The following is a 23,558-nucleotide window of genomic DNA, read 5'->3' on the forward strand; positions in this document are numbered from 1 at the left end:
AGACACAAGTCATCGATATACGGACCTATGTGTACACTTCTCTTGGTGCATCCAACTCTAAGTCAGCTCTATCTCTGATTCTTGGGTTCTATGTCATAGGTAGCAGCAGCTCAATTCTTGTCTTCAGGGAGACTATGCCCCCTCCCCAAATCACAGAGAGACAAGCCCACAAACCAGCACCAGAACCATAGAGCTAGGGAAAATATTTATTGGGCAAAAGAAGAGAGAGGAGTTGGGATGGCTGATGGGAAACATCTCATAAGAAAATACTAATTTAATTTTGTTTCAATATGCTTCAAGATTTCGTGTTATTGTACTTAGCTTCACACTGTATCAGCTTATCGGCTAGAAATCTAATGCTAATATTAATCAATTTGTATCAACTATATAATTGGTAGACATTGCTCTGAATACATTTCCTATAATATATTAACTTACTCTAAGTTTAGTGAACCAGTACGATGATCTCACATAAAATTAATTTAGTACTGTACAGGAGTGTCCTTCATCACTTGTATTACAGTAATTGTCTCTTTTATAATTATAACCCACTCCCAGTGGATTCAGTCAATCTAACCCCTTGTTTATAGTTCTCAGTATTAGACTAGCTCTCTGGTATACCAACCCTTCAGCAGCATAAGAGATAATCCTCCTGCATTTACATCCTTTTAAGTTGTAATCAGAATCAAGGGTCCATGGATGAGGTGATATATCCAGGGGTCAGAGGATGGTGGATGAGGAGATACAGTCAGGGGTCCATAGATGGTGAATAAGAAGATGCAGATGAGGGTATATTGATGGTGGATGAGGATATACAGCTGGAATTCCCGTGATGGTGGATGAAGAGAGACAGCCGGGGAACGTTGATGGTGGATGAGTGGATACATCAGGGGGTACATTGATGATGGATGAGGTTATACAGTCGCGGAATGTTGATGATGGATGAGGAGATACAGACGAGGGTACATTGATGGTGGATGAGGATATACAGCTGGAATTCCATAGATGGATGATGAAAAGAGACAGCCGGGGATATGTTGATGGTGGATGAGTGGATACATCCGGGGATATGTTGATGATGGATGAGGGCATACAGCCGCGGGACGTTGATGGTGGATGAGGAGATACATCTGGGAGTACGTTGATGGTGAATAAGAAGATACAGGCGAGGATACATTGATGGTAGATGAGGATATACAGTTGGAATTCCATAGATGGTGGATGAAGAGAAACAGCCGGGGAACATTGATGATAGATGAGGAGATACAGACGAGGGTACATTGATGGTGGATGACGATATACAGCTGAAATTCCATATATGGTGGATGAAAAGAGACAGCCAGGGAAAGTTGATGGTGGATGAGTGGATACATCCGGGGATATGTTGATGATGGATGAGGGTATACAGCCGCGGGACGTTGATGGTGGATGAGGAGATACATCTGGGAGTACGTTGATGGTGAATAAGAAGATACAGACGAGGGTATATTGATGGTGGATGAGGATATCCAGCCGGGGAACATTGATGGTAGATGAGAAGATACAGACGAGGGTATATTGATGGTGGATGAGGATATCCAGCTGGGGAACATTGATGGTAGATGAGGATATACAGCTTGAATTCCATAGATGGTGGATGAAGAGAGACAGCCGGGGAACATTGATGGTGGATAAATGGATACATCCGGGATACCTTGATGATGGATGAGGGTATACAGCTGGGGAACGTTGATGGTGGATGAGGAGATACAGACGAGGATACATTGATGGTAGATGAGGATATACAGCTTGAATTCCATAGATGGTAGATGAAGAGAGACAGCCGGGGAATATTGATGGTGGATAAGTGGATACACACGGGATACCTTGATGATGGATGAGGGTATACAGCTGGGGAACGTTGATGTTGGATGAAAAGATACATCTGGGAGTACATTGATGGTGAATAAGAAGATACAGACGAGGATACATTGATGATAAATGAGGATATACAGTTGGAGTTCCATAGATGGTGGATGAAGAGATAAAGCCGCAGGGTACGTTGATGGCGGGTAAGGAGAGAGAGCCGGGGTAAGTGGATGACTGGATACATCTGGGGGCACATTGATGGCAGATAAAGAGAGACAGCCGGGGGAAGGTTGATGAAGGATGAGAGTATACAGCCAGGGAACATTGATGGTGGATAACTATATACATCTGGGAGTACATTGATGGTAGATAAATATTGATATGGTGTGGATTAAGAGACAAATAAAAAAATAGCCTTGATACAGTAGATTTGACTTTACATTTACTTATAACAATTTACATGTGACGGTACATATTTGCACATATTTGCACACGGATTATTATTTGGGGAAATAACAACTGTTTGTATCACATTTTCAGATATTTGTGGTATTGCTATTATAGGATAAACATAAACATATGATTCTGTCTCTAGGACAAATCATCAGCTGTCAATTAGACTTCAGTGATTCTCAGCTCCCTGAAATTACAGACTGGATAGAAAGTTTGGTCCCACATTATTTATCTTCCTGGCTTCCTCAGAAGGTGATTGAACTTCAGATCTGAAATACATCTAAGTACAAAATACAGTCACCAAACATTTCATGTGCTCGTGATCTCTTTAGGTGAATAATACTGGTGTTTACATACTGCAACATTTGCTAAGTGAATTATTATTTAGAAAAATAGTTATTTATGGCATTATAGAACACTTTTTGTTCTGTTTATTTTTTATATAAACAAAGGGTATTAGTAGCAGAGCTTAAAGATTTACCGATATGGAAGATGTATACAGAAAAAGGACATGAAATATTCACCAACACACAAACCGTCTCTAATAGATTACCTGATAGAACATCAATGTCTTCACCCGCAAGCAAGAAGTGAATTTAAAATACAGTTTTCCTACAATAATTCATGAGTCCTTTTCACCATATCCCAGGTTGACAAACAGCCCACATTAAAAGGTTGTCAGTAAACAGATAAGTGAAAAATTGAAAATAAATCATTTTATCAGAGTGGCCGACTAAGTTGAAAATTACATGATGAGGGTAACGACAAATTGCTCTTCCTAGCCTATAAATGATGAGACACTGGATGACATTGGAGTGGTCACAGCATTCAATACAATATAACATTAATATAACATCACAGTGCAAATAATAGCAACACTAAGGGCTTGAGTCATTAAGGCATACACACTGAGCGCAGCGCACGTACGTGGGATAACGCACGGACATGAGCGCTGCGAACGCCCGAAGCCAACAAAACGCAGATTGTCTCATACGCAGCTTAATGATTTCGGGTGTAACTGTTCCTACCATAGGTGCTCACGGCCATGCATATGAGCACATACTACTATGTTCGTCCGCAAGGCACTTTTATGTTCTACTTGCGGAAGAGAACGCTATGCTTTCTAATGCCATAGGACCATCGTCAGTGTATCTCTCAAGCATTCGCATTCGTATTGTATTCATGTATTGCTGACTACCCTTGTTTGTTATATACCAAACAGTATGGTATTGGTTGTGTAGAGGTGGTTGTAATTAGAGATGGGTGGACTCGGTTCCCCGAGATCCGAACCCGCCTGAACTTTGCCTATCCGAGTACCGAGCAGGCTTGGTACTCTCCCGCCTCATAAGAATCGAAATAGAGGCAAAACGTCATCGTGACATCGTCGGATCTCGGGGCTTGGTTCTCGCGATATTTGAAATGCATAAATACCCACCCACCTCCACAGCAATCCATCGCCATTTGACAGAGGGAGAGAGCAGGGTTAGGTTACAGGCTGTATTAGAGCAGGGACAGAGCAATTATCGTATACCTTATTCTTTCAATTATTATTGAAATTCTGCTAGCCATTCTATTAGCAATTGTTAGAGCAGGAAGAGAGGAGGCTAGAGGAGGCATTTTTTGGAATATTTTGCACTACAAGGGCTTTGGGGTGTCCCATATTCCCCAGTGTGAAACAATAATTTTTCTGGCTGCAAAAAGTCATATTTAGCAGCAGTATCTATAGAATATTTGCACTACTTTGGGCTCATTAAAATGGATTCAAAGCAGTCCACATATGAGCAGTATCAGCAAGCAGGTGCTGGCACCAGTCCTGATGGTAGTGTTCCCAGTACGTCATCTGGTAAAGCTTATGTAAAAGTACATAGTCTTTTTAAATCAGGTAAAAAAACACACACAAAAAAAAATACCGTGTTGAAGCGAAAAAGAAGTGTAACTGATGAAAAGTTAACTGCCGATAAAAAAAAATTGGCAACATACCATTCTACACACGCAGTGGCAAAGAGAGAATGAGGCCTTCACCTTTCTCTATTAGTGGCAGATCAAGAAATGTTACTGAGCCTTCTTCTTGTACGGTCACTCGTGACCAAGCAAGACCAAGTAATTTGGAGTCTAAAAGTGGTGCACAACTACTGTTATGCGTGAAAGGAGAGCTGCAAGATAACAGTAAGGCATTAGAGGATAATGTATGCTCTGAATCAGAAATTACACCAGTCCCCGGGGAGAGTCCATACACCAGTGGTATGTGTAATCGTGAGTATTCTGTTAGTGTACCCATAAAGAAGGGCCCTTTCAGCAGTACTGCTGATGTGTGCAGGGCCGGTGTTAGGGTCCATGGCGCCCTAGGCACACTGTCAAAATCGGCGCCCCCCCCCCGCCGCAGGCACACTTTAAAAATCAGCACCTGGCACTGTCAAAATCGGCGCCCTCCTCCCTCCTCTCCATGTCTTTCCTTACCTTGCCTCAACACCGCCGCCTCTCTGCTCCGTCTCTTCCCCTCCACTCACTGACACTGTCGGGCCGTGATGATGATGTCACGCCCGACAGTCAGTGAGTGGAGGGGAGGAGACGGAGCAGAGAGGCGGCATTGTTGATCAATAGCCCCTTCCCCCCTCCCTGTGGATTTATCTGAATGCTGTGCGGCGGCCGTGGAAGGTATGGTCAGCGGTCGCCGCACAGTTTTATAGTAATTTTATTTATGAGGAGCCCTCCAGAGCCCGGCGCCCTAGGCAACTGCCTAACCTTGCCTAATGGGAGCGCCGGGCCTGGATGTGTGCCTGAACAGCCCGAGTGTAGCCGGTGATACACCAATTGAGGATGCCACTTTGGAATTAGAAGAGGATGAGGGGGAGATTTGTGTAGGTGACGAGGGCGCTAATGATGATGTTGATGAGGATGATGAGGACAGATACCAAATTACCTTTCTCAATTTCTATTTATATTCTACAGTCTATAACGGCTGAATAGTTTTCTATTTTACTCCTAGTGGAGAGGGGGTCTGATGCAGACAGATACCATCATCATCATCATCATCATCATTTATTTATATAGTGCCAGCAAATTCCGTAGCGCTTTACAATTGGGAACAAACATTAATAAGACAATACTGGGTAATACATACAGACAGAGAGGTAAGAGAACCCTGCTCGAAAGCTTACAATCTATAGGACAATGGGAGTTAGAAACACAAGTGCATGTGCTACATCATATTGCACAATGGACCAGCCAGACTGCAAAGGTAAAAGTACTGAGTGGGCTGTGTGTGTTGCAATGTTGGTCAGAAGGTTGTTGTCTTGCGTTAGCAGTGTAGAGGATGGTAATAGGGTAATCTAGGTATATATAAGATGATGGTTGAGGAATATCATAACCTTGTCTGAAGAGGTGGGTTTTCAGTGAACGCTTGAAGGTTTGAAGACTAGAGGAAAGTCTTACTGTGCGAGGGAGGGAATTCCACAAAGTAGGTGCAGCCCGGAAAAAATCCTGTAACCGAGAATGGGAGGATGTGATGAGAGTGGAGGAGAGACGTAGATCTTGTGCAGAATGAAGATGTCGAGTAGGGAGATATTTTGAGACAAGTGAGGAAATGTATGTCGGTGAAATTTTGTTAATGGCCTTGTATGTTAGTAGAAGAATTTTATATTGGATTCGTTGAAATACAGGCAAACTGTCTTTGTCCATTTCTTTTTATATTCTAATTCTACAGTCTATGCAGGCTGCTTTTTTTCTATTTAACTACAAGTGGAGGGGAGAGGGGGGTCATAGACAGCCACCAAACTACCTTTTTCCATTTATATTTATATTCTACAGTCTACAACAGCTGAATAGTTTTCTGTTTTGCTACTAGTGGAGAGGGGGTCTGATGCAAATAGAAACTGCCTCTGTGTATTTCTATTTAACGTACAGTCAATGCAGGCTGATTTTTTTGATATTTAACTACAAGTGGAGGGTGTAATATACACCCAAAGACGATGGCTACATTGCCAATAGTCAAAAATGGAGGGGGAAGACAGGTTTGTCTGTATAATTTGCAGGCAAGTGTTAGAATTAAGGATGGCCTACCAGGGATTAAACAGTTTTTTTCATAATTTATTAGCTTTAGAATTACCTCACTTATCCAAGAAACAGGTGGTGCACTAAATTAGGTTATTTTATTTTTAAACAAAATTGCAAAACAAAACCAAAACCAAAACACGCAAGGGTGGTTTTGCCAAAACCAAAACCAAAACCCGAAGGTAATCCAGATCCAAAACCAAAACCAAAACCAAAACACGGGGGTCAGTGACCATCTCTAGTTGTAATGAACATTAAAATATGTGTTCCCCCTAGTAAACAGCCACATGACTAAGTTAAGAAACAAAGGAAAAACAAGTAAACTATGACATGAAGCAAAGTAAGAAAAATAAAAAAACAAATAAGCACATACATATGTATCAGAAATAAAACACAAAAAACAGTAATAAATTCAGAAAAACTAGGCGACCATTAAACAGACACTTTTAAAAATGTAGAAACCAAACTAACCTTGCTAACTGCTTGAAAAATGCAGAAATGACAGCATACAGCGCATGCTCTAATCAGACTTTTTATAGCAGTGTTTAATGGTCTGAGAGTATGCAGGTGATTGGGAGCATACGTCATGGTCAGACGCCGAGTCCTATTGTGTATGCTAGTGGTTTTTCACTGGCAGATAAACTAGACCCAGAGCTGGTGCATACTGTAGCCGAGAAACACGTGATTACATACGTTCGTCCAACTCTGACTTGGACGTCCCTACATGGGAACGCCCTGATTGTGAATTTATTATGGCACCACACCCCTTCACCACCCTCTTCACGACCCAAAATCGCAGGCTGTAGTAAGCGGCGATAGCGTTTGCAAGCGTCGAGGATCTGCGTTCTTTGACGGCCGATGGTTCCTTTGCTGGGAATGTGCGGAAGAGTTTGGCATATGATACGCACAGAAAAAGGACATACGTGCCTTAATGACTCAAGCCCTAAGGAGCTCTGAAAGTGTCAAGATGTTATCCAGAGGTAAAAAACAAAATATCAGTATAAAACACACACTTTATAGTAGTCACTTGTTTTACTCTTCCCACCCAATGCCCACAGGCTCAGCAGGGCATGGTCTACATCACCACTAACCATATGGATCGCACCCTAGAGGTAACAATCCACCACCATTAGGTAACCAGACAGTACCCATAGGAACTGAGACCTAAAGGGAACTACTCATTATCTGTAGGGATCAAGGACTAGAAGTAACCACACACTACCCATAGGGACTGAACTCAAGGTAAGAAACTACCTACAGTAGAGATTGAGTCCTAGAGGTGTTCACAAACTACCCTTAGGGACTGAGCCCTATAGGTATCTTTAGAATACCCATAGGGTTCAAGACCTAATGGTAACTATCCACTACCTGTAGGGATCGAGCCATGGAGGTACCTGTCCACTATCCATGGGCACGAAGCCATAGCAGTAATGACGCAGTAACTGTGGGGAGTAAGCCTTAGGGATAATACTCCATTACATGTAAGAATTGCGCCCTAGAGATAACTACACAGTACCTGAAGTGACTGAGCCCTCAACATAATGTTCCACTCCATGCAGGGTTCTAGCCCTAGAGAGGATGATTGAGCCCTAGAGGTAACCATGCACTGAACAACATAAGATGGATTCTGAAAACTTTAACAACCACAGGAGCCTCCCAAACCTGCATGTGACATAATTGCACAAACATAAATATGTGATAAACATGTAATCATGTCTTTGCCTAATTAACTTGTGACTTGATTAATTCCTATAAAGCTGAGTAGTGTTGCTAATTTATGAAGCATAATAATTCAGCATTCTTCTATGTGTACCCCTCTGTCAAGTCTCATTATTCCCCAACCTCCATCATTACCCCACATCCTCCATCATTACCCCCATCCTCCATCATTACCCTACATCCTCCATCATTACCCCACATCCTCCATCATTACCCCATCCTCCATCATTACCCCATCCTCCATCATTACCCCACATCCTCCATCATTACCCTACATCCTCCATCATTATCCCACATCCTCCATCATTACCCAACATCCTCCATCATTACCCCACATCCTCCATCATTACCCCACATCCTCCATCATTACCCCACATCCTCCATCATTACCCCACATCCTCCATCATTACCCCGCATCCTCCATCATTACCCCACATCCTCCATCATTACCCCACATCCTCCATCATTACCCAACATCCTCCCTCATTACCCCACATCCTCCATCATTACCCCACATCCTCCATCATTACCCCACATCCTCCATCATTACCCCGCATCCTCCATCATTACCCCACATCCTCCATCATTACCCCGCATCCTCCATCATTACCCCACATACTCCATCATTACCCCACATCCTCCATCATTACCCAACATCCTCCCTCATTACCCCACATCCTCCATCATTACCCCACATCCTCCATCATTACCCCACATCCTCCCTCATTACCCCACATCCTCCATCATAACTCCACATCCTCTCTCATTACCCCACATCTTCCATCATTACCCCACATCCTCCATCATTACCCCACATCCTCCATCATTACCCCACATCCTCCCTCATTACCCCACATCCTCCATCATTACCCAACATCCTCCCTCATTACCCCACATCCTCCATCATTACCCAACATCCTCCATCATTACCCCACATCCTCCATCATTACCCCACATCCTCTCTCATTACCCCACATCCTCCATCATTACCCCACATCCTCCATAATTACCCCACATCCTCCCTCATTACCCCACATCCTCCATCATTACCCCACATCCTCCATCATTACCCCACATCCTCCCTCATTACCCCACATCCTCCATCATTACCCCACATCCTCTCTCATTACCCCACATCTTCCATCATTACCCCACATCCTCCATCATTACCCCACATCCTCCATCATTACCCCACATCCTCCATCATTAATTCTCAATTATTTATCATTACCCCACATCCTCCATCATTAATTCTCAATTATTTATCATTACCCCTTATCCTCCATCATTAATTCTCAATTATTTATCATTACCCCACATCCTCCATCATTAATTCTCAATTATTTATCATTACCCCACATCCTCCATCATTAATTCTCAATTATTTATCATTACCCCACATCCTCCATCATTAATTCTCAATTATTTATCATTACCCCACATCCTCCATCATTAATTCTCAATTATTTATCATTACCCCACATCCTCCATCATTAATTCTCAATTATTTATCATTACCCCACATCCTCCATCATTAATTCTCAATTATTTATCATTACCCCACATCCTCCATCATTAATTCTCAATTATTTATCATTACCCCTTATCCTCCATCATTAACCATTTATTTCTCATCATTGACCACTCATCCTCTTTCATTAACCCTCCATCATTCCTATTAACCACTTATCCTCCATCATTAACGCTCCATTATTCATCATTAACCCTCATCCTCCCTCAATTATTAACCTTATCCTCCATAATTCTCCATCATTACCCCACATCCTCCATCATTAACCATTCATTTCTCATAATTAACCCTTCAAACTCCATCATTAACAAACATTATTAATTCATCATTAACTCCTCATGCTACATCACTAACCATCCATCATCCATAATAAACCCCTCATACTTCATCATTAACCCCATCATCCAACATTAACCCCTCTTCCTTCATCATTAACCCTCCAGTAACCCCTCAGTCTCCATCAATCATCAATCTCTCATCTTCTGTCATTAACCCCCTTTCATTATCATCAATCTCCATATTCCTGTATCATCATCCTTCAATAAACCTTTCTCATCATCATCAGTCTCATTTAACCCCTCATCCTCCCTATGTCATTAGCCCCTCATGCTCTATCATTAATCCTCATCATCCATCATAAATCCCTAAATCATCATCATTAGCCCTCGATAAATCATCATTAACCCCTCATCCTCCATAATCATCTCTCCAGCACCCATTAACCCCTTGTCCTCCAGCATTAACCCTCCATCATTCATCATTAACCTCTCATCCTCTATCAATCATTAACCCCTCCTCTTCCAGCAATTACCCTCCATCATTTGGCATTAACCTTTCACCTTCCATAAATCATTAACCCCTCATTCTTTATCATTATCCCTCTAACATCCATCATTAACCCCTCATCCTGCTACATTAACCCTCCATAATTCATCATTAACTCCTCATCCTCCACAAATCATTAACCCCTCATCCTCTATCATTATCCCTCCATCATTCATAATTAATATCTCAATTATGATTATGTGGACAGTTCATTACAGAACGCTTCACTCCACCAAAAAGCTAGAAGAACATTGGACTTTGGCGCACCCAACACACCCTGTGTGCACTCCTATGACAATAATATAGACCACACCATTTCTAAAACCCTTCATATCCTCCCTAAACCATAACCAGATTACTTTCTTAATTCTAATAGAAAGAGCTGCTTGACTTAACCTTCTCATGTCACCGCCTCCACCTAAAGATTAGCGAATGTATGGCAAAGTTTCTCACAAATCAGATGTTGCAGCAGAACAGATTGTTTCTTAGTGGTGAAATGTTCTAACAATAAAATCTTCAATTTCCACTTTTTCTTCACCAAATATTTGCACTGAATTTCTAAATCAACATTTTGCTGAATTTGTAGCGTATAAATTGAGCTGGAAAAAAGGGTCAATTCAATGGTCAATTCCTTTTGCTCTGTAGGGGGTTTGAATTCCATGTGGACAGAGAGTGATCTATGCGGGACACCTAGAGTCACATTCTGCCACATAAATGTGTAAAATTTCACAACCAGATGTGGACTGAGAAAATCCCGCGGAAAAGATTTTAAAATTTTGCTCATTTCTACTAAAGCCCTAATTTAGAAATTAAACGATCTAGAAAATGTGGCTTAATTAATGACGTTATAAGATATAATAAATTCTTCTTGTTAAAAGACTGATCTTTTTTAACAAAATATACAGTTAATTTGTATATTTTTAGTATTGATGTGGACTTTGATATTGTGTAATCAGTGGGGAAGGACTCTGTAAAGTGATGGTGACTGATGAAGGCTGATGATGGTTAGAGAGGTGATGGTGAGGAAGTTAATGGAAAGGGATGAAGGCTGATGGAAAGGGAAGTAAAGTAGAAGTAGATCATGGAGAGGGAGGTGATAAAGATGGATGGAGTTTGCTGGAAGAGAACTGGTGGAGGGGGAGATATAATGACATAATGGAGAGAGAGAGAGAGGAGATGAAGAGGGGGCGGACTGATAGGAAGATGACTGAGAATGGAGAGGGAGGTGATGGGAGACGGATGAAGACTGATGGATATTAGGATGATGGAAATCAAAATGATGGAGAGGGGGAAGATTTATAGAGAAACGATGGAGAGGGAGGTGATGGAGATGGGTGAAGGCTGATGTACAGGGAGCTGATGGAGGGGAAGCTGATGGAAAGAGAGATAATTGAGAGGGAGGTGATGGGAGACGGATGAAGACTGATGGATATCAGGATGATGGAAATCAAAATGATGGAGAGGAGGAAGATTGAGAGAGAATGATGGAGAGGGGGAAGATCTAGAGAGAAATGATGGAGAGGGAGGTGATGGAGATGGGTGAAGGCTGATGTACAAGGAGCTGATGGAGGGAAAGCTGATGGAAAGAGAGATAATTGAGAGGGAGGTGATGAGAGGCATATAATGGTGTGGTAAGTGATGGTCAGGAAAGTGATGGAGAGAGGTATGGACTGGTGGAGAGGAAGCTGATGGAGAGGGAGATAAAGGAGAGGGAATAATGGAGAGGGATGCAGGCTGATGGAAGGGGATATGATGGTAAGGGAGTTGATGGTAAGGGAGGTGATGGAGAGGGAGATGGGCAGATAGAGAGGGAGGTAATGGAGAGGGATGAAGGGTGATGGCTAAGTCAATGCTGGAGAGGTAGATCATAGAGAGAGAGGTGATGGTGATAACTGAAGGCTGATGGAAAGGGAGAGGATAGAGAGAGAGAAGATGGAGAGAGATGAAGTCTGATGGAAAGGGGGATGCTGGAGTGGGAGATCATGGAGACAGATGTGACGGAGATTGATAAAGGCTAATGGCAAATGAGATGATGGATAGAGAGGTGATGGTGAGGGAGGTGATGGAAACGGATGTATAGAACAATTATATCATGGAGAGAAAAGTGGTGGAGATAGATGAAGACTGATGGAAAGAAACAGTGGCGCACGTAGGGGGGGTTTCTGAGTCTCTAGAAACCCCCCCCTGCGCTAACTAAGTGGCAACTGTCCTATACAGCAGCCGCGGCGCTGTCAAAGAAGCGTCTGCGGCGGTGCTGTAGTGTATACAGCACCGCCGCGGATGCTTCTTAGACAGCGCTGCGGCTGCTGTATAGGACAAAGCTGACGAAACGCAGCTGCTCTCTCTCGGGTTGTTTTTTTTTTTGTGGGTCCCCCCCCGACAATCCTCCGTGCGGCCCTGAGAGAGATGATGTAGCGGGAGGTGATGAAGAGGGAGGCGATGAAGAGGGGGTGGGCTGATGGAGAGGGAGATAATGGAGAGGGGTGGGCTGATGGAGAGGGATGAAGGCTGATGGGGAGGAAGTTAAGGGAAAGGGAGATGAGGGAAAAGGATATGATGGAGAGGGAGATAAAGGAGAAGTAGGAAAAGAAGAGGGAGGGAGATAATGGAGAGGGAGGTGATGTGTGGAGGGAGATGGGCTGATAGAGAGAAAGATGATGGACAGGGAGATAATGCAGAGAGCGGTGATAGAGAGGGACATGATGGATGTCAGGCGCCGTCCCGCTGCCTCCTCGGGACGGCCGCCTATGCCATCGGTTGCTAGGCAACCAGACGCGGAAGTTCCCCGCCGCCCGGCGCGGCCATCTGAGCATGCGCGTCCCGTTGCTAGGCAACAGGACGCTACTGGATAGCGCGGCGGCAGCTAATTAGCGCTGCCGCCCATTACAGTTGATTGGTCCCCTGAGCTTTATAGGCACTTCCTGCCCTGACCCCTGTGCCAGAATTTCAGGTCTTCCTGCCTCCAGCATTTGTGTGTATTACCAGTTTCTGCATTGTTCCTGACTATCCTTGTGCTGCCTGTGACCTTTTGACCTGGACCGTTTGACCACCTCTATTTGGATTCTGCCTTTGTACTGCACTACCTGAAAGTTACCGACCCGGCTTGCCTCCCCATTCTTCTGGATATCCCTTTGTACCTCTGCTACCAGAACGTTACTGACCCAGCCTCTCTGACAACTCCTTGTATCTCGCTGTTGACTCGTGGGAGGACCGCGACCTGCGTGTCCCTGCAGCGGAGTCCATACTTCCTTGCGGGGATTCCTGGTGAATACCAGGGGCACGTTAGATTCCGCACCTTCCTCTGAGTTGCGCCAACAATAGCAGGTACGCAATATAGTTGTGACAATGGACAAGGATGAAGACAGGTTGAAAGGGAGTTGGCTGAGAATTAGCTTCTTTTATTTCTTCCCAAAAGTTATCATGGTAAATGCTGTGGTAAGATGTCATGCAGCCAATTATATGGTCATCCTAATTATCCTCTTCTTCTAGATTATCTTCAGTGTTGGTATATGCTATATTGTCACGTTTATTGTTATAAATTACTTGAAAGCAAAGTTACAGCTATACAATAAACCTACATATGTCCTGTATTTACTGGCACATGTCCACCTACCTGTAATTATTGGCACATGTGCCCACATCTGTTTTACTGACATATGTCCACCTACCTGTTATTACTGACACATGCCCACCTACCTGTAATTATTGGCACATGTCCCCACATCTGTTTTACTGACATATGTCCACCTACAAGTATTAACTGATAAAGGTCTACCTACCTGTACATACTGACACACAATGAGCACAACAATAGGTCTTTGACCTGCTCCTCTCCTCCCCACTGATCACCTCCTCCCACTCCAAGACTGCGCCCTTCACCACTGGATCTCCCAAACTCGCTCTACAAAATTATCTCCCAATCATAAATCTTTAAACACTCCCTCAAAACTCACCTTTTCTTGCACGCATATCTCCCCTCCTTGATCCCCAGCTTTGTCATCTGCTCCCTCTCTCACAAGTCTGTCCTGTCTACTCCTTCTGTTGTACCCTCCTTCTAGAGTGTAAGCTCTCATGGTTGGGGTCCTCTCTACACTTCGTATACTGTCTGTCGATCCTGTCTGTATGTCTTTGTTACATTGTACATTGCTGCATATGATATGTTGTATTGTGCTAGTTATGTGTATTGTGTATTTATTTTAGGCTAATTTTCAGCTAGGTATCTGGTTTATGTATAATTACTGTATGTATAAGTTATGTATAGATGTATCTTGGCTGTACAGAGCTGCAGAACCTGTGTCACCTTATAAATAAACAATGATTATGGTTGTATAGAGAGAGAGGCAGAATAGTTTCATTAATGCGTCTCCTCTGCATACAGAAAATCACCCCAATCCCAGAATAATGCCCCAGCCCCCCCATCTGGTCCTTAATCTCCTCCATAGTCCAGACAGCACGAGTGAGGGGCTCCTGCAACACAGACACTTGGTGGATTCTGCAAGTTCCTTGTAAAACATAATTTTACAAATCACACACTCTGCCGGTTATTACAAGTGCTAATCGTATATCATCATCAACACCTTTAGTCATCTTTATGTGGCGTAATGGTAAATATTTTGTTTCTTCTGGAGTTCTCTGGGAATTGTTGTGATTTGAATGATGAACTTTGCTGTCTGATGCTGCTTTTCATCTATTGTCAGAACAGAGTAATAAAATCAGGATTGACCGGTACACAGAGCTCAACAGGTGTCATGAATTTTTAGCACATATGAAGTGTTACTTGTGAAAACATCTTGTATCTCCAGAAGAGGCTCCGACTGTGCGGCTGCTGATTGATGATAGGTCTGACTGGAGTGGATGAGAATTTGTTAATGTTTTCTCTAAATTACTCTGACAACGATGGCACTCTTGTCATCTGATCATTAGGGACTGAATTGCAAATGAGTGCTAGGGCTGATGGGTATTACTTGGCAAGAGAGCGTCTCCTTCAGAGACTCCGACACACTAGCAGCTTTATCCAGATAGAAGGCGTCCAGCGCGCTGGAGTGTGTAATCATCGTGTTCCTCGGAAGCTGTGATCACATCCTAGCTAAGAAGTCGCACTCCAGCACCTGCCTCTAGCACCTGCTGGAAGCAATTTACATTTGTACAACTTCCTGAGGTCACATCCATCCTCTCCTGGTCCCTAACCCAGAGCTCTGCAAGTCCTACGTTCATCTACACACAGAGTCCAGGCAGAGAATAAAATGGGGACAGTGAGTGAGAGACACAATCTGATTCATGTCCTTTAATATGTGCACCCTCTTACGGCTTTATCTGTACCCCCGTCTTGTTTTAGTACTGTTTTTCTCAATTGTAAAGTGCTGCAGAGTATGTTAATAATAGTAGTAATAATAATAATAATAATAATAATATGTGCCTAATGTACATGCTTTATGTTCCTCAGGGAACGATATTATCTTGGAAGGTTGGTTTAATTTTTTTGCCCTTGCAGATGGCAATGGACAAGCTCAGGTCTGTGCATATCAAAGGGCAATAAGAATGAACAACTCTTCAGGGAAATAAAATGAAGATGAACTGTAAGAACTTACTATTGTCTGGGATTGTGCTGATCCTTTCACTCCTGGGAAGTTGGTGCAGAGATTTGCACTGACCACTATGTGGCGCTATATGTGTGCTCACATATATATAAATTCTCCGTCTGTCATTTCGAGATTAAATGAACTGTGGAGAGACATTAGGAATCTTGTACTTCCATCCCCCACAGAGACATGCCAACCCCCCCCCCCCCACACACACACACACACATACACACACACACACATAGAGATATGTCACACACCCCCCCCACACACACACACAGAGACATGCCAACCCCCCCCCACACACACACATACACATACACACAGAGACATGCCAACCCCCCACACACACAAACACATACACATACACACACACACAGAGAGATATGTCACACACCCCCCCCACACACACACACACAGAGACATGCCAACCCCCCCCACACACACACACATACACACACACACAGAGACATGTCACCCCCCTCACACACACACATAGAGATATGTCACACCCCCCCCACACACACACACATAGAGACATTCCAACTTCCCGCCCCCAAACACACACACAGAGACTTGTCAACCCCCCCCCACACACACACACATGGAGACATGCCACCTTCCCCCAAACACGAACATAGAGACATGCCACTCCCCCCCCCCCACACACACACACACATATGGAGACATGCCACCCCCCCCCAAACACACACAGAGAGAAATGCCACTCCCCCCCACACACACACACACTCGGAGACATATCACCACCACACACACACATAGAGACATACACTCCCCCCCCCGCACACACACACAGGTGGAGACATGCCATCCGCTCATACATGTCCTGCTCCTCTTGCTACAGCATCGCTGCAGAAGGTAAGACACAAGCATGGCTCAAGGTCATTTGAATTATTAAACACACCCCCTCTTCCCCATTGTCAGCCTGCGAGGAAGAGGTCTATGTTTAGTATAAATCCCTGGGGTGTCTGGCGCTCAGTGCGGGGGGTCACAGGGAAAAATGAAAACACAAAATGAGTGACCTGTCACATGATGCTCATTTAGGGCCTAATTCATCATTGAACAGAATGCAACTTGCATTCAAAATGCACATACACCCGTACTCAAATACAAGTGTTCCCACCTGAATACAGGTATCAGTATCTGGCTCTGTGTTATGTGCCATACAGACAGAATACACTGCAGAACACGTACATTGCACATCTGCAATATAATATCCAATCAGAACGCAAGCAAAAAAATGGTTTAAAAAATGGTTTCAAAAAATGGATTAAAAAATGGGGGGGGATTACATTTTTTTTTTTAGCACAAAATACATAAATCAGGATGTTCTTTATTGAACATAAAAAGCATTTGTACATTTTCTCTTACTTGTAAACACATGTCCTGGTGGTCATTACTATCAGTCGGCACTTACATTGCTCGGGTTAGGGGGATAAATACGTCGGGGAATCTAAGGTGTAAAATGCAGGCGCCCTGTGAGTGTCATTTAGACAAAATAACAAATTATATTTTTTATCCCTTTTTCGCCAGAGAAGATCCTCCATTAACAGCATCCCTTATAAAGAGCTCAGAGTCCTATCTAGGACGTAAGGATTATTCATGATCTCCTTGCGTTACTGTAGCTGGGCCGCAGCAGGATGGACTGGTGTCATTATCCTGACCTTCTCCTCATCCTGCTGCGTTTCATGATGGGAGAGGGAATGTTGGGGGTCAGCAGTGATCCCTAATAAATGAAGTATACGCGGTGGTTATATTTTCTGGAACAGATCAGGGTTGTTGTTCTCCAGTCTGTTGTAACAACGATTTTCATACTCGAGTTGTATACAATACAAATGAAAGCTGTTAAACAACAGTAATTAAATTATGTCACCTCCAGGAGTCTATTTATCAACCTTCAAAAACAGCCAATTGATTCTCAACTATTTCTTTTTTCCTCTGGCTCCTGTTAATTAAATCTCTCAATGGTCATTTACTGACCCCGATTCTTTCAGTCACGCCAGCTGTCTGAGCTCCCAGCCTGGATCACAAATAGGAAATAAAGGAGCAGAGATGTGGCTGCGATACAGCGCACAGGAGTTTATGCGTCAGCGCAAATCTCACCGCCAGATAGTGGCCAAAGGGGCTGAGCTTCGCCACAAATGGGCATGACTGTTTGGAAAGTGGGCGTGTTTGGGAGGATAAGGGGTGGGGTTTGGTAGGATCAGGGAAGGCTTATTTTGTAAAAATTTTCACTTTGCAACTGTTAGCTAAACCTGTCCATACTCCAAAATATGTCCTACCCAACCCCCAATTACATGACATACAGTATAACCTTTGTGTTTGGGTCATACTCCCACACCATTGCATTATGGGAGTAGATAGATAGATAGATAGATAAATAGATAGATAGATAGATAGATAGATATGAGATATATATATAGATAGATAGATAGATAATGTACATAGATAGATAGGTGATAGATAGATAGATAGATAGATAGATAATGTACATAGATAGATAGATAGGTGATAGATAGATAGATAGATAGAGATGAGATATATATATATATAGATAGATAGATAGATAGATAGATAGATAGATAGATATGAGATATATATATAGATAGATAGATAGATAATGTACATAAATAGATAGGTGATAGATAGATAGATAGATAGATAGATAGATAGATAGATAGATAGATAGATAGAGATGAGATATATATAGATAGATAGATAGATAGATAGATAGATAGATAGATAGATAGATAGATAGATATGAGATATATATAGATAGATAGATAGATAGATAGATAGATAGATAGATAGATAGATAGATAGATAGATAGATAGATAGATAATGTACATAAATAGATAGGTGATAGATAGATAGATAGATAGATAGATAGATAGATAGATAGATAGATAGATAGATTAGATAGATAGATAGATAGATAGATAGATAGATAGATAGATAGATAGATAGATAGATAGATAGATAATGTACATAGATAGATAGATAGATAGATAGATAGATAGATAGATAGATAGATAGATAATGTACATAGATAGATAGATAGATAGAAAGATAGATAGATAGATAGATAGATAGATATGAGATAGATAGATAGATAGATAGATAGATAGATAGATAGATAGATAGATAGGTATGAGATAGATAGATAGATAGATAGATAGATATGAGATATAGATAGATAGATAGATAGATAGATAGATAGATAGATAGATAGATAGATAGATAGATAGAGATGAGATATATATATATAGATAGATAGATAGATAGATAGATAGATAGATAGATAGAGATGAGATATATATATATATATAGATAGATAGATAGATAGATAGATAGATAGATAGATATGAGATATATATATAGATAGATAGATAGATAGATAGATAGATAGATAATGTACATAAATAGATAGGTGATAGATAGATAGATAGATAGATAGATAGATAGATAGATAGATTAGATAGATAGATAGACAATGTACATAGATAGATAGATAGATAGATAGATAGATAGATAGATAGATAATGTACATAGATAGATAGATAGAAAGATAGATAGATAGATAGATATGAGATAGATAGATAGATAGATAGATAGATAGATAGATAGATAGATAGATAGATAGATAGGTATGAGATAGATAGATAGATATGAGATATATATATAGATAGATAGATAGATAGATAGATAGATAGATAGATAGATAGATAGAGATGAGATATATATATAGATAGATAGATAGATAGATAGATAATGTACATAGATAGATAGGTGATAGATAGATAGATAGATAGATAGATAGATAGATAGATAGATAGATAGATAGATAGATAGATAATGTACATAGATAGATAGATAGATAGATAGATAGATAGATAGATAGATAGGTATGAGATAGATAGATAGATAGATAGATATGAGATATATATATAGATAGATAGATAGATAGATAGATAGATAGATAGATAGATAGAGATGATATATATATAGATAGATAGATAGATAGATAGATAGATAGATAGATAGATAGATAGATAATGTACATCGATAGATAGGTGATAGATAGATAGATAGATAGATAGATAGATAGATAGATAGATATGAGATAGATAGATAGATAGATAGATAGATAGATAGTTATGAGAGGGGGACGGAGATAACAGATGTGAGAGGTAGCTAATAGGAGGTTAGAGGGGGCTGGAGAGAACAATGCAGAGGGCTGCGGGTTGGAGAGAATAGGGAGATTTTTTTGTTTGCCATAGATATATGCCACATAATTACCTCAAAATATAACTAATTAATTATAGCTATAAAAAATAAATCAGTAATATATTGAAAAAAAGATGATGTCTTTATTAGTAATAATAGTCTCTATTAAATGTGGGGGGGGGGGATTTGTAAGCTATTAATTTGATTTGGGGGCTTGTGGGGAGATAGGCCTTTTTATTAAATGCCTAGTCCTTTAGAAGCACTGTTATGGATTTAATGTTGGGCTTGGTAGAAGTGGGGGTGGGGTAGGAGTTGGAAAATGTCTTGTTTGTAAATGGGACTGTTATTAATTTATTGTTGGTGCTGCTGGCGGAGGGGGGATATGTTGGCTTATAAAATGGGAATACTATTAATTTAATATCAGGGTTAGTGGAGGGAAATAGATCTACATAATAAATATGAATGCTATTCATTTAATGTTGGGGTTGGTTGGAAGGAAGGAGGCCTAATTATTAAACATGGGTTCTATTAATTTATTGTTTGGACTGTATGGGGGAAATAGGCATATTTATTAAATGGGAATGCTATAAATTAAATTCTGGGACTTGTTGGGTGGAAGGAGGTCTGTTTATTAAATAACAAAAAGGTATTGATTTAATGTCCAACTGGTTGAGGGGGAGTGAGGCCTAGATTGTTCTTCTCATAGGGAGAGTTATAATTAGCTGTAAAGTTGAGTATGAACCTTGCGCAGTGTTCCTGTGCATATTTACTGCAATTATGGTACCGAAAACATCACTCGGTTACTGGCCCCTCTATTAGGAAGATTATTACCTGATTATTATGGCAGACACATCATGCGAGGTTCCATAGGCTGATTGAATCTCCCTCATAGACTTTATTCCAACTTCATCTTGATGCTCACGAACTTCTCTTATCTCTAGTATCTCGTTAAAGGAGACAATCTACGTATTATGTTGCTATGGAAAGTTTAGAGGTGGCTCAGGTTTCCTAAGAAGTAAAACATAAACTTGCACCAGTTTCCTTAGTCAGTCTAAAAGATTAATAAGTAATAAATATTAATTCCTAATTAGTCCAATGCTAATTAGTACTAGTGTAATCTTGCCTTAAATGTGAATGCACTGTTATTCCTGCTGGAAACAATTACCAGCAAGGAGTAAGATAGATAACTAATGCAGCAAATGCGTCCTTAATAGACGAGGGCTAAACAGGTCTGAAATTCCCTTAATCACTGCACTTCTTCAACGCTCTTGAAGAGAAAAAGATATAGAATCTATCAGATATCAGATCCTAAAATCAGCGGCACTTGTAAACCTGAAATTAAAGACACTTTAAAGAATTCACTCAGGAATACTGTAATTATAATTTGCTATCTGATGTTTATTAAGTGCTTAAGAAAGATTTTGAGTTCATCATTCTACTTCTGTAATTATATACATGTAAAATTTAATTTGAACGTGTTAAAAAGTAAACACAGCCCTTGAGAATATGAAGCATTTCAACCTTTACCAGACGATGAGAAGCTCCAGACGATGGACCCTAAGAGCTCACTATATATGGACCATAAGAGTTTATGTGTGGGCACCATGGTGGCTCAGTGGTTTGCTAACCACTGAGCCACCATGTCTACCTCTCAGCACTGGGGTCATGAGTTCAATTCCCGATCATGGACTTATCTGTGTGGAGTTTGTATGTTCTCCTTGTGTTTTTTTTTGACTGTGTTAAGTCATTTTAACACTGTTTTTATCATTTTCCAACGGGTTAATTTTACCCGCAATTCAATTCCATTTTTAATGCTATGTTTATTTTCAGTCCTCTCGCGCTCTAGTAGACGGTCTATTGAGAGTATAGGGTGTGCGAGAGGCAGCCACGTTAAACGCTATTCAATTGTTTTTTAATGCGACGGGTAAAACAGGCAAATATGCTGTTATATCTCGCACCTCCTTGGGGTGTGTTAAAAATAAAAAAAACCTCTAAAAAGTATTTGAAATCATGTAATAATGTTGAAAAAAAGTTAAACTTATGTTTATCACTAATGCCTAACTTGTGTAAGTTGATTTTCTTGTGAAAAAATATTGAAATAAAAAAAAAAAAACACTAATTAATTAGATTTATGTATGTTTTTGGCACAAATATGAATGTAGTAATGTGTTTTGACATGATATAGATGATTGTATGGTAAAAAATAGTTCATTAAAAAAAATGCTAAAAGAAAGTACTGTATTGTAGATATTACCAATGTGTATCAATGTGTAATGCCATCTAATGTATGGAAATGTATGCAAAACCTTTTTTTGTGTCATACATGACAGTGTTAAAACCTTTCACTCCCCTAAAATTTCGCAAACACAATTTTTAACTCGCGGGAGCAGCGTTCCCTCTTTTTCAATTGAATAGCACGAGTTTTCCTGCTGCGCTAACTCAAAACGGTCGCTATTGCCGGCAAAAACTTGCACAAGTTTTTTCTTAGGTTTTTTTTAACACGGCGGGGAAAAAAATAATCTAGCTAAAAATGAAATACCCCCTTAGAGTAGATGACAGATTATAATGGTCTGGAGAGAGTCTAGTGACAAGATGGAAGGCAGCCCACACAGGGATAATATAATAAGAATGGTCACACAGCCAAGCAATAAGGCAAAGGATTCAGACAGAGGTCTAGTTAAGGACAATTCGAGGTCGGTACAAGAATAGTGGATAGTTGGAGGTAGAAAAGCAGCAACAGTTTTAACTGTTTTTCTTTTCATTTATTTTTTTAAACAAACGCACAATGCGCTTAGAAAGCATAACCCAGGCCCAGAAACTGTAAGGGGGGAATTCAATTCCCCAAGTTGCTCTTTAGAACAAAGCGGTCCCTACATTAAAATTACCGTAGTAACGGTAATTATGAGCGGCCCGCATTGTTCTAAAGAGCAACTCTGGGAATTTAATTCTCCCCTTACAGTTTCTGGGCCTGATTCATCAACTATCCATTATTCTTGTACCGAACTCGAATTGTCAACACTAGAGTTTGGGTGCAATATTTTATTTTTATTGAAATTTTTCGAGCTTTTGGTTTTCTTTTGGACAACATCCTTTCAGGAAAGAAAATAGTACTCTATTTTATTTATTATTATTATATTATTTTTTAAATTGTTGATGGCCTTGTGGAGTAAATATGACATCATATTCTATAGTGTGAAAATGAGAACAGCAATATGATTGTGGACTCTATATCTATTTTATTTGTAAGAGGAAACCTCACACTGATAGGCAACCTCAATCTAGTGACCTGAGAGATCCTAAATGT

General features: G+C 40.9%; 1 protein-coding gene and 1 long non-coding RNA gene across 2 annotated transcripts in view; one reads left to right on the plus strand and one right to left on the minus strand.

Moving 5' to 3' along the window:
- Positions 1-23,558, plus strand: part of SLC15A5 (solute carrier family 15 member 5) — a 188,243-nt gene that overhangs the window by 59,806 nt on the left and 104,879 nt on the right. The gene's annotated exons all lie outside the window — the stretch shown is intronic.
- Positions 2,278-16,193, minus strand: LOC142150352 (uncharacterized). Its single transcript, XR_012691095.1, has 2 exons — positions 16,015-16,193; positions 2,278-2,581 (listed from the first exon to the last, which is right to left on the minus strand). It is a non-coding gene; the product is annotated as an uncharacterized LOC142150352 (long non-coding RNA).

The sequence above is a fragment of the Mixophyes fleayi genome, chromosome 4 (assembly GCF_038048845.1).
Source record: "Mixophyes fleayi isolate aMixFle1 chromosome 4, aMixFle1.hap1, whole genome shotgun sequence".
Lineage (NCBI taxonomy): Eukaryota > Metazoa > Chordata > Amphibia > Anura > Limnodynastidae > Mixophyes > Mixophyes fleayi.